This window comes from Alexandromys fortis, unplaced genomic scaffold, assembly GCF_014885135.2.
Source record: "Alexandromys fortis isolate MF-2015 unplaced genomic scaffold, M_Fortis_MF-2015_v1.1 scaffold_1, whole genome shotgun sequence".
Lineage (NCBI taxonomy): Eukaryota > Metazoa > Chordata > Mammalia > Rodentia > Cricetidae > Alexandromys > Alexandromys fortis.
The window spans coordinates 30,339,769-30,353,033 of NW_026067927.1; the positions used below are offsets into that span (position 1 = coordinate 30,339,769).

A 13,265-nucleotide genomic window follows, 5' to 3' on the forward strand; every position below is an offset into this window, starting at 1 on the left:
CAATTTAATTTTAGAGATTACACAGAGGTTTTTAACTAAATGAAAACCATTCTAGAAAATATAGGAAATGAACATCTTAATGAACATTTTAAACATGCCTCAGTTTTGAGTAAACAACTGGGCAGAGTATACAGAAAACTAGTAAATATAACAATACTACAATGTTATGTATAATATGTTAGTTTGAAGTTCTGTGTTCTTTTAAGGGAATACTGCTTAAGGTGCATAGTTTACCTACATGAACTTCAGAAGAATATCTCAAAACAAATGGAAAATTAAAATGTTTACAAACAGATTCTTGAATGAAAAGGCTGTAAGAAAATTTCAAAGAAGAACAATAAAATGCCGAACAGCCCATAATAGCAAAAGAAAAAAAAAACAAGCCCATTAGAAATGAATGCTTATCTGCTTAAATACTGCAGGGATCAAATTATAAATTGAAATGTTGGTGATTTATCAAGGTCAGCCAGGATGAAGGAAAGTGTGTATGGATACACACGGCTGTCATATGAACTGATACAGCCTTTTGTGCTGTGCAATTTGAAAATACTTATCAAATTTAAACATGTACATACCCCTTGACCCAGGAAACCCACTCCCTGGAATCTCGCATGGGAAAATATTTGCACATGCAGGCAAGGATGTGAGCATAAAAAAGGACATTTTCAGGCTTCAAAAAGCCCAATGCATATTTATGTGAATAAAAATATTTTAAATAATAGACTATTAGCAATGGGTAACTGTGCAGAAGTGTTAAAGGCAAGGCTGAGAAGAGAATTTACTTTTTCTTTATGTATGTATGTTTGTATTACTTGAACTTTTTATAATAAACAAAGCAATAGAATAATATATTGAAATTCAAAGCACCTAAGAAAGTATCATTATAAGAGGCCAAAGGTCTACTAACACAACCATTCAAGTCCCTGAGTATTATTGTTATATTACAAAGAATGAAAATATGCTAATAAAATACCCAGTGGTGGAAATTATGTATCCACAGTAGCTCTAAGAAAAAATAAGGTAAATAGTGAATGTTAAAAATAAGAGTTAACTTATTAACAACTTTATACAAGAGCTAGTTCTCTATAAACTAAGTAAGAAAAAAATCTTTTGGACAACATAAATAACCAAAATTTATAATGAAATAATACAGAATTACTTTGTAATACTTCATATACCTTTAAGCAACTCTTTATGTTTGATGAAATGCTTGAGATTTCCACTATTGGGTCCAATGGGTTTTTATGTCAGTTACTGTGCTGTTCAAATTAATCCTTAGTTTGCTGCTTGACTCTTTTACTTCTTCACCAATACTCTCTGTTTTCCAAGCCTGCCATTACAGCCTCCCTTCACTCTGAAAGCACGGTTTCTGCTTGTTCTTTGAGCATATTCATCTCAGTTATTTGGATGACTTCGTGAGATACGTATTATACCTTGTTGACTTTCTTAAGGTTTCACACATATTTCTCTAAAGATGAGTCAAAGTTCCTTACATCATTCCGTATTTTGTAAGTTTTGTTGAAGTCTAGAAATAGCAATAGAGTATTATTACAACTCTATATGTTGCCTTCATTTCCCTCAAACAAGAATTTATGGTTTTTGATAATTTGGTGATGGATTGATTTGGACAGATGATTGTACTGGCATTTGTAACCGACACAATATGAGACCTCCTTAGAGAACTCAGCTTGCAGTATGTACACTGGCATACCTGCCACCCCCAAGTGCCAAGAATGACAATGGCTTTAGTTACCGGTTTTGCTTTGGTTGTACTTTTCTCTATTCTCCCTTGGTCTCTAGTTGTTTTGTCAGATGTTCTTACTAAGCTTTTATTATCTATAATTGAGCCACTAATGCCCCAAAACATAAATTGGTCTGAAGTCTGACCCAATTAGAATCAGGTCCTCTTCAGTGTTATTTGAATGTTTAGAACAATTAAAAATAATAATTGATCTTCTTACTTATTTAAAGATTTCCTTCTGGAGGGAGAAGAGTGGATACTCATGAAAGCCACATGAAAATTTTAAGCCTTATGAGGCTCCTCCCCAGTAAATACCTGCAAGGGTGAAGGCGTCTCTCTGCTGCAGGTACAGAAAACTGCAAAGACCTCCAGTCATGAAGATTTTTGTCCATCATTGCCCATCTTGGGGCAAGCTTTTCAATGGTGCAGCTGCTCAAAAGTCACCTACTCTCCCATAGTAACTCCAATAAACTCAATGACTCACCAAGCCAAAATGAGTGATAATAGCCATAGGTCAAAGACATCTCAAGGGGAATTTTAAAACATTTTAAACTGGCAAAGGATAAAACAAACTTGAAAATACAACATATCAATCTTGTAGGCAAGATGCTATTAATTCACTATATTGTAGAAAATTACAACTATATAAATGTTTATATTTAAAAAAGTAGAAGTCTGAGGTTAATAATTTAGGTTTTGATCTTAGAAAGCTAGAGATTAAAATTTTACTTCAAATAACTCAAAGAAGAAAAATCATAATAAATGTGTATCCATGATACTTTAAACTGAACAACAAATAACATAAATATTAATAAAAATTTATAAAGCTCTAGCCTCAATGTACAGGAAACCCAACAGGAGAATGTAAATTCTTCATACTAATGGTGAAAAGTAAGACATCATTACAGACTCTACAGACACTAGAAGTGGGGAGGAAGTATATCATGAGTAATCTGATCCTACAAATTCAATAACTTAAACAGAATCAAGCAAATATCAGAGAGATTGAAACCAACAAAACTCAACCTAAGATAAAGTAGATTCATCTCAGTCATATCTATTAATGGAATGGATTTCTTGTAAACAACGGTCCTGAGCTTTACTTCGGCCACAGTTCCTGGTTCACTGCTCCTTTATTCACACCACGGCTAAGCTGGTGCTTACTGGCATCACTGAGTTCCAATCCAACTTTGCAGCAGTTTTTTTTTTTATTAATTTACTATGTTTCCCTTCTTTTTTTTCCCCCTTTTATCATGACTTTTTTTTATGGTTTCATCTTACTTTCTCTACAGACATATTACCCACGTACCTTAAAGAATGTTCAGTGGTGTTCCTGGGTTTTCCTTCATGTGTATTTAATTAGTCAGTGTTTACACTTAAATATGCTACCTCTTTAAGGATAAAGTAAGAACTGTTAAAGATACACAGCTAATTCTGCTTTTTTCTATTGTGCTCTTTTAATATATGCTATAAAACTTAGTGCTTGTTTCTATCTATGGCTCAGACAATTCTCTCTCCAAAGCGATAAAAATGTAAAAAAAAAAGTCTTATATCTTATTTCAGTGCCTTATTTTATTTATTTGTTTTGCATAGATCTAAGTTTGTTTCTTGTTATTGGGATAGTTCTCTTCTGAAAAGATTTCAAGTAATATTTTTTTGTTTGACTTTTTGAGACAGTGTGTTTTATTTTGTACCCAGACTAGCCCAGAACATTTAGCTCATGCTGGCCTTTCAGCCTCCCATGTGGTGGAAATGCATTCAGCCATCAAATATTTCCTTAACAAATCTCTGCCACATTACCATTGTTTATTTTTCTCTGAGGAAACTATGATGCTTTTTAATTCTCTATTTTTATTCCTTTCCATTTCTTCCTGCCTTTCTCTCCTCCCTAGATTACAAACAGTTCATGTATACTAGCCCATTCAATATCATCTTCATCCGTCCACCTAATACGTTCTTTGATGGTCTAGTTGGAGTTTTTCCCTATTCTTGCTTTGTTTCATTTGTGCATTTTTTTCTTCAGATTCAGTCTTCAAGTTTACTGAGCCTTTCCTTAGGGCACAGGCTGAGTTTGAGGCCATCCTTCTCCCTATTTGTATTTTGAAAGTCCTAGACCTAGGATTGCATAATTTGACTGTTTTAAAGATGGAATCTTTAAAGAGGTGACTGGGGTAGAACGAGGTCATTGGTCTGGGCCCCAGTGTAATCTGACTCAGGTTCTTATAAAAGACAGGAGGACACAGATCCAGAAGACCACACAGAGATGCTGGGAGATGGTTATCTAAAGGCTGAGCAGAGTGGCTTCCGAAGAAACCAACTCCACCAACTTGTGCTGCTCAGATCGCTAATCTGCAAAGTTCTGAGAAAAGAGAAAACAAAAATAAATTTCTGCAGCTCCAGATGAACGAGCACCGGTATAGCAGTGTGTTAAGCCTACAACAGAACCCGTCTGGGATGCCATCCTCTAACGCTGTGCTTTTCGGTTCTCACACCTGTACTTAATACTTTCTTGTAGGTAGTTCTATCTGCTGAGGATATTCTGTTGATCTTCTTTGCTGGTTACCTTTAAAAAATATTTAACGTGTGTGTGTGTGTACCATGTATAGGCGCATGCCTTTGGAGGCCAGAGAGGGCCTTAGATCCTCTGGAGCTGAAGTTATGGCAGTTATAAGTTGGCATGGCTGACGGGAACTGAACTTGAGTTCTCTGGAAGAGCAGTAAGCTCTCTTAACCAGGCAGTCATTTCTTCAGCCCCTTATAGGTCTTTGCAATCAGAGACCGTAACTTATCAGTCATAGTTATTTGGAATTCCTTGCCAGATACTCCCAACATCTGTGTTATATCTGTGTCTGCTTTTAAGAAGAATTGTGTTTCAGGGTGATGTTCTGGCTTTCACTTGTCCTTTGTTTTCTTATTCTCTATGATTTCTTTTGACATCCAGCCATCCTCTCCATTACAATGAAGACTGAGCTGTGTGGTGTTTGTTTCTGGGGATGAGTATGTCACTCCTTCTAGTGACATACTGTGGACAGGGTTAGGAGTTAGTCTGGGTTTGAGGAGTCTTGCTGTGCTTACTCTCAGTGTACCATGCATTTTCTGCTGATGTTTTGTGTTGCGGGTGGGGACTTTTTGCTGCTACTGCCTTTGCCTGTTTGTTTTTCTTTCCTTGAATCTCTGCTCAATCCTCAACTTCGGTCTTTTTCAGTACAGTGCTTTGGAAAAGGTTCTCTCAGCATATTCTGCCTCTCTCAGAATATACCAGTGTGTGCCAGTCTGGCAGGGAAGCTTGGGCTTGGGATGCTCTGGAGTTTGGAAAAGTCTCAGTCCTCAGTCTTAGGGTGCAGAAAACCACCCACATCTCCTGACTATGGCCCCCTCTGACCCTGTAACCTAAAGATCAATGTTTTATAGATGTTGCTTTCCCTTTGGTCCTGCATGTATCAGAGCCCTGGACCTGGTTGCTTTCCTCAATTTCCCTCTACAGATTAGGCCTCCCAGGACAAGGTCTTGGTAAAACTTCTACTATTTACAAACATTGGTTCCTTTTATATGACATATATTCAAAAACTTGCCCTCCATTGGGAGGTCAAATTAAACAGTGAAGTTTAATAAGCAGTTCTTTCTATTTTTCAATTTTCATTGGTAATAATGGAGAGAAATATAATGTAAACTGGATGTTATTTCTGGTAAGCCTTCGGGCTTCAATTTAAATCTAGTGCTCACATTCTGGATTCATGGGAAAAGTGCATTTTCTACTTTGGGAAGCTGAGCCTTAATTTACTTGGAAAATGGAATCTGGGTAAAAGAGTGAACAGGTACTTTGCAAAGCTGCGAACTCTCTGTTTCCTGCCTGGAAGGATCTGCCTGTTCTAAGGATGGTGGCAGGCCTCCTAGCCTGGGATCTTCACTGAAGAGACACAAAGCAGATTCTAGAGACTCTCACAGCGGGCATGCAGAATGAACAAGAAAAAGGTTTTGTTGGGTGAGGCATTGGTGTTTTAGCTGCATTTGAAACTACACCATCTCCTAGCTTTCCAGGTGGTTTTCTGATAGTGCTGTCCTCAGGGTGACCAATCTCTAAAACTGTCTCTGTACTTCAGTTGCTATCCATGCCAATCTTTAGTGTGGGAGGCCCTGGTAGAGGAATCTCATGATGTCTCATTAACAACCCATAATATTTTCACTGTGGACAAAACACACAAAATCTTAAGTGTCATCCAGGGATACAAAAAGCTGAAAACAGAACTGGCATCTACTTTGTGTCCTTATAAAAAGTTATTGGGTTTCCTATATGTAAAGCCCTTTCATCTGTCTGCATTTTTATGTTCAAAAATATGTCCAAGTTCTTACTCCTGAGAGATAATACCCTGGCCTTTTTTATATCCCTGTAACCAACTTTTGTAGACTATTTTATTCGCACTTAAATGTGTCTCAAGTATATATATTTGTGTGTGTGTGTGTGTGTGTGTGTGTGTGTGTGTTCTGGTGAGATAGGTGATCATTTACAAAGGAAAAAATTCACACTGTTTTACAGTATTTCACATGAACCAAGAGTGTGACTCTCACGGGGGTCAGTATTAAAGCAGCAACAAGGAGGTTTGTACACCTGGTTCTCTGAAGCTCATGACAGGAAACACTGGGAGGCCGGCCACAGACTTTCAGTGAAGCTCGACAGTGAACACAGCCTTCTCTGCCCTAGTGATTAATTTCCAGGCGATCTTATCACCAGGCATAGCAGGAGGAGATGCTGAGGGTGCCTTATAGGGAAGAAAACTTAGGCTTTGCGGTCTGGGCGCCCGGATGTTTGACTCCTTTAGGTACTTTGCTCATTTGGAGATACCACCTCGTGAGGGAATTTGTTTAGTTTTTCTATCAGCATTTCCCTTCACACTTCAGTAAAATGTAAAATAAACTCACTGGCTGCCAAAGCCAAGCTTATAAGTAAATAGTGCTGCAAAGAAAGCGCTGGGCTGCGGGCCGCTGGGAGGACTGAGAGACCGGCCTACTAAGCCTTGTGTGATCCCCTCTGAGATGACTAATAGAGACAGGCTAAAGCATTCAGGGGTAGAAAAATTCGTTTTTATAAGATTATAAAGCAAAGAGGCTGTAAACATGTGACGCAAAATGTTCTGAAGTTGCTTGTCCCCTTTGCTCTCAAAGCTATCCTGGTGTGGTTTCAATATCCCAGATAGGACTCAAAGGGACCTCTTTCTTTTGCAAACCTGGTGTGTGCCAAGAACCCTTCAACCAAATGCTTCTGGGAGCCTGGCTTGATTCTGGAAGTTCACATAGACTATGGAAACCAAAGAAAATAGATGATAGATAGATAGATAGATAGATAGATAGATAGATAGATAGATAGATAGATGAAAGATACAGGCTATATCCATGATTATGGAGCATGTGTGTGATATGTATGTGCAGATATGTCTGTCTCTATAGCTGTCTCTATAGTTGTTGTTTTAAATTCTGAAACCTTCTTCTCTGAAAATGATTCTACCTCTCCCCATTCTTTTTGAGGCTTGAGATGTTTTCAGATAGACAGAAAACACCCAGTGGGACAGAATGGGAGTGAGAAAGAATTTTCCAGAACTCTTAGACCTGCTTATAGTGAGAAACTGGGAACTGACTTTGTGCAGTCCTCTAATAAATCCTCAGATTCTCCATTTCTGAGCGACCCTTGGAGTCGTTGTCCCTTTGATGTTTAGCTTCCACTATATCAAGAGCCTCATGGATTATGTTTATAGAGTTATTATTAGGGATTCCAAAGATTTGTGTCCTCAAACTATACTGTTTACTTCTTTCTTGGATTTAGCCTTTATCTTTTGCTGAAACAAATGTGGTTGGAATATGGAAAATTATTGGATACTCATATTATATGAATACCATGTTCTGAAAGGATTTTGATGCGTGAATGAAGGTGGCTACATTTCTAGTCTGTCTCGTCTGTGATTGATCGGGGTCAGAGCTGGTCAAGGAATGTGCATGAAAACATGCTATGATTTAACAGCATAAAGTAAAACAAGGGAGCAAATGTTGGTAAGAGAACAAGGGAAAGGAAAGAAAGCATCTGAATACAAATGTGACATGTGTTCACTTTTATGTGGCTCTTGGCATCAACGAGTCCTTCGCCGTGTGTGTGTGGTTTGGAGAACCTGCAGAATCCAGCAAGATATAAAGGTGAGGAAAAAGAAGAAGGATCTTGAAGGAAGACAGATAACAGGCCAGTTTTTCTATTATTTTTCATATTTAAGAAGTTATATTTTATAAAGAAACATACCTTGAGGATAGTAGATGGGGTAGAGACCAGCAAATCATCCCTGAACACAGATTAAATCTGATTGAAATCGTGTATGTCCTATACAATCTGGACAATTTTTCTATATTTAATGATTAAAAAGCTCATGGCATGAAATTTAATAATGGAAATTTGTTTGATTAGTTGCACTGACTCATCTGCATGCCATCCACGGCTGTCATAATGTGTCATAATGACAGAAGGGATTTTGACAGAGATACTATGTCTAATATTTTCTAATTTAGGAGAAGTAGAAACATGATAGGTTTACTATGCTTTTTTTTATAATGATGTCAAAAGTACACACTGGAAAAAGATGGTTTCTTCAGAAGATGTTGATGAGAAAACTCTATAATCACAATTCAAAAATCAATTTAGGTCGCCATTCTCACAGTGGATAAAACTGAATTCAAAACAGACTATAAAAATTGTTTGAAACGGAAACCTCTATAGGAAAACATGGATAAGATACTTCTAGATCTACACACAGGTAAGAACTTTCTGGAAAGGACTCCAGTAGTTCAACAAGTAACATGTACTTATGACATGAGAGTAGAAGGGGACTGTGTGAGAACAGGGCGGTGGGGAAAAGAAAGACAAGACTCACTTATATATGGACTCTAGGTTTACTATCACCTGTCTGTTTATCATTTATCTGTTATCTATCTATCTATCTATCTATCTATCTATCTATCTATCTATCATCTATCTACTATCTATCATCTATCTATCTACCATCTATCTACTATCTATCATCTATCTGCCTATTATCTATCATCTATCTATCTATCTATCTGTCTGTCTGTCTGTCTGTCTGTCTATCTATCTATCTATCTTGTATCTATCTCTCTTGGATACTCTTCTTTTACTGTGAAAATACACCATGACCAGAGCAGCTTACAAAAAAAGCCTTCAATGGCGGGGGAGGTGGTCTGGCTAACATTTTCAGAGGGTGAGTCCTTGACCATCATGGTGGTAAACATGACATCAGGCATCATAAAAATAGACAGTCTCCCCTCACACCTATTAGGATGGCTATACTTTTGTTGTTTATGCATTTATTTTGGAGAAGGGATCTTTCTATGTAGTTCACATTGGTTTCAAACTCACAAACTGCTGTTTCCACATCCCTAATCTAGAATCTAGGCATGCAGTACCACATCCCACTGGGATGACTGTTATTGAAGACATCAATGAAGGAAGTTCCTACCCATGCAGAGAAAAGAACCAGAGGTCTTGGACACACAGCATGACGGCACAAATGGTACAAGTAACGTGAAAAAGAGCCCAGTGTGGTGTTGAACTCAGTTTGTAGTCCAGGCAGGCCTTGAACTTGTGATCTTTTTGCCTCAGCTTCCTAAGTTGCTGGGGATATTGGCCATCCCTACACAGCTCTGTATTTTTAATTTTTAAAGTATTATTTCCTCCTTGTTATTTACCCCCAAAGACCCTAAACTAACACCACAGAGACACTTGCATATGAATGTTTGTTTATTTCAGCACTTGTCACAGTAAACTATGGGATTAACCTGGATGCCCAGCAGCAGAAGAATGGATTTATACACAGTGAAATTTATCCAACCCAAAAGAACAAAATTATGATGCCGTGGGAAATAGTATGCAGCTGGAAATTACCATATTGGGTGAATTAACCAAGACTAGAAAGACTAATGTCCTATGCGTTCTCTCATGTGTGGATCTTAGATTTCATACAGTTACATAAAATTACATATCTCTAAGCAATGAAAGTGTAAGCAAAGTTGTCTATGAGGTGGAGGCACTAACAGTAGGGAAGGAAGAGAGGGGGAAGAGGGAGTTGGAGGGATATAGTCAAAGTGTCTCACAAACCTGTGTGGAAATGTCCCTATGAACTACATACAATGCATACATGTCAGCAGTTTCTCAGTGTATGCATCACTCTTTGAAATCTATGAGACTGGAGCAAGCAGTTGAATCTATTTCCCAAATGGGGACTCAGAACAACCAATAGCTTGGGTATAAAACCCTGTCACCTCCCAGCGGCAACAGCCCTTGTGTTGAGTTCTTGGAACATCCCCCGGGAAGAGAAAGTATATGAGATAAAGGCCCTGGGACAATTTTAGCACCACTCATAACGTCATCCTTGGTCTGGAGTTTTTCCTTCACTTTGCCCCAGTATTCTAAGGAGACAGGAAAATTCTCACATCTCTCGTCCTTCAGGTTCTAACGAGACATTGTTGTAGTCTTCTCAAGAATTAGAAAGTCTGGAACGAGTTTCTTGGTGGTAGAGAACCCAGCCAGTCATTCCAGGGCCATGATGGGTACTGGCCTCAGATACTGGGAATCCTGCTGCCTACCAATATGGATTTCACCCTAAGAAACTCTTCTGTTCCATCTCGGAGTGCCTGTTAGAGCATGCGCCATCTGCTCCTGTCATCTCTAGCGGTGTTTCAGTCTCTTTACAAGGCAGGTAGCGTGCAGACCTACTGTGGTTCTTCTCTACTCTATATGAAACAGAGCCATCCTGCATATAACCCACTAATTTAAAAAAACAAGCATGACAGGGTCTCATATAGCCCAGGCTGACCTGGGATTTACTATGTAACCAAGGCATGTCTTGAACTCCTGATCCTGTTTCTACCTCCCAAGTCCAGAATTACAGGTGTGAGCCATTTTAGCTACTCATCTGCCACTTTTTAAGCTGGAACACAGCCATTCAAGTGGAGTCTTCTTCCATTTGTTTAACTGTTTTTTAAAAGGCCGCTGGAAAGGAAGGCTTAAGGTGGCAGGCAGGCCACGTTTCTATTTTGAGTTAGTTGGAAGGCACTTGTTGGCTCCCAGCCGCTTACCCTTGAAATAATCACACAGAAACTGTATTAATTAAATCACTGCTTGGCCCTAACTTCTTATTGGTTAACTCTTTCTTACATATAATTTAACCCATTTTTATTAATCTCTATATTGCCAGGTGACTGTGGCTTACCAGGTAAAGTTCCCAGCATCAGTCTCTGGTGGCTCCATGGCTTCTCTCTGAGTCTGCCCTCCTTTCTCCCAGCATTCAGTTTAGTTTTCCTCGCCTACTTAAGTTCTGCCCTGCTATAGGTCCAAAGCAGTTTCTTTATTCATTATACAGTATACAGAGGGAAATCCCACATCAGTACACTGACTGATGACAGAAGGCTTTGAAATCAGACCCACTCTGCCCCAGCTACTGTCGTTTTCCTGTCTGGACTTCTTCACCTCCATCAGCTAAATGCCAGATTCAAAGGGGCATCCTGTCAACAAAGAAAAGTGTCCCATATAGTGCTGGGTGGAGAAGTGGTGGGGGCTGATGCAGTAGGTACTCTACTGATTTACATGTTTAAGTATTGTCATCATGACCCACCCCAGAGACCTCAAGCACACAGCAAATAAGAAGTAAAAAAAATGCAATTCAAAGACAAAGTAAGCAAGCCAGTGAAGATTATTAACATTTAAGGAAAGACTTGGGTTAATTTGGGGGCCGACTTCCGTCTTATCTGTTGCCAGATTCTCTTGCGGGCCTCTAAAGGTCAGAGTTGGTATGTTTTCTGACTGCAGAGGTTCATTATGCACCCTCTAAAGTCTATGAAACATCAATTGTGTTTTACGCCTCAGATCTTGGCTCTTAGAAGAGCATTCTCCTCTTTCTAAATAGTTCAAGGTCACGTGTTACAGAAGCCTGGCAACTCACTGGGGATGATGTCCTCGTGAGGGACTGCAGCTGTCCCAGATTCTACCGAGGAAAGCTGTGTTCTTTTCCTTGCCCCAATAAATGCTTATTTGGTAAACTTTATTTCTCTCTCATAGCCATTCATATGAGAATCAGAAATGTTGCCTTTAGCATGCTGCCTCTCTTGTTTTATGCAATTTGACAAGCAGTTGAGACTCTTGCTAAGTCTGCCCAGATAACAACTTACCTGAGTGGTCTTTGGCTGGTCCAGTCACAACTCTGGAGTCCTGGCTGTCTGTTTCTCTACTTCTAGGGAAGTGGGCCCAACTTCGTTTCATTTTCAGTCTGTTCCAACTCTATGGGGAGATCATAAAAATGTTTTAGGTAATAAGCATTGTAATGACGGTACCTATGCAAGCCTGGTGATATTAAATTCACAGTAGCAAATCAGCCATCTGTCATGATCTGAGCTGTGTCTGGGAATTTAGAACAATTTTCATACTAGAGTGAAAAAGGCCCCATGGTAGAGATGCACAGTATGTGCATGTAATGGAAATATGCATATATATATATGTGTGTGTGTGTGTCTCATACATGTATATCTAGGTCTGTTTTACCTGTAACAAAACAGAGATAATGACAACAGTCTTTATAGGTAGAGGTAGAAAGACCGAGAAGGTCAGTTAATACTTGAAGGCTACAAACACCCAGCGACAATATAAATGTTTCCAAAGCTCAGACTCTCCTTCTATAGGCATTCATCGTTGCACAGTTCAGTTCTCTTCTTGGCTTGAAGAAAATAGGATAACTCAGATGGGTTTGTGGAATCAGTGATCAGACAGATGAAGAAATGTTGACCCTGGTGTTGTCAGAAGCCTTGGAATGAGAGGCAACTCCACTGTGTTCTTTTCAGGGAAACCCAGGTTCTTTACTAGGGTCTGTCTTGGCTTTCTTGACCTAACCCCCTGCCTCAACTGTTTCACTTATCAGTGATTCCATTAGGGAAATTTCATGTGATGTAGACTAGGTCATTTTGGTAATGTGATAGGTATTGCGGGGAGTGTCAAAATGCCTCTTATTTAACCCACATTTTATAATGACATTGAATACAACTGGCTAGACAATTAGACTTGCAGATACTCAAAGCAGATCATTTTTTATCTTGGCTTATGCTCAAATTACATTGCACTGAAAGCTGCCACCTTTTTTTCCTGCACAGCTTATAGCAGATGTTATATAGCCCTTAAGAGATAATTTATTTCTTTTTCTGTTTCTATCCACGACTTGTAAACATAAATTTTTTCTGTATACAAGATTTCTAACAAAGTGCTGGTGGATAAATAAATGGCTTTCTTCAAAAATTATCCTAGGTAACTTATTTTGAGACAAGGTATAGCGGAGTAATCTACACTATGCTCAAATCACAAGTCTCTTGCCTCTGCCTCACAATACTGATATCTCAGAGGTGTGTATGCTGGCTACCATGTCCAACCCTTTCAAATCTTCTATTTACTTGCATTGATGAGCATTGAATAAACTGTCTCATACATGCTCGG

The 13,265-nt window shown here is 38.8% G+C and overlaps 1 long non-coding RNA gene across 8 annotated transcripts in view; it reads right to left on the minus strand.

Annotated features, from left to right (window-relative positions):
* LOC126502641 (uncharacterized) overlaps nucleotides 1-13,265 on the minus strand; it is a 503,616-nt gene that overhangs the window by 75,161 nt on the left and 415,190 nt on the right. For all 8 annotated transcript variants that reach the window (XR_007591995.1, XR_007591997.1, XR_007591994.1 and 5 more), the window contains one exon: nucleotides 11,957-12,065. This is a non-coding gene — a long non-coding RNA (uncharacterized lncRNA). The remainder of the gene's footprint in view (nucleotides 1-11,956; nucleotides 12,066-13,265) is intronic.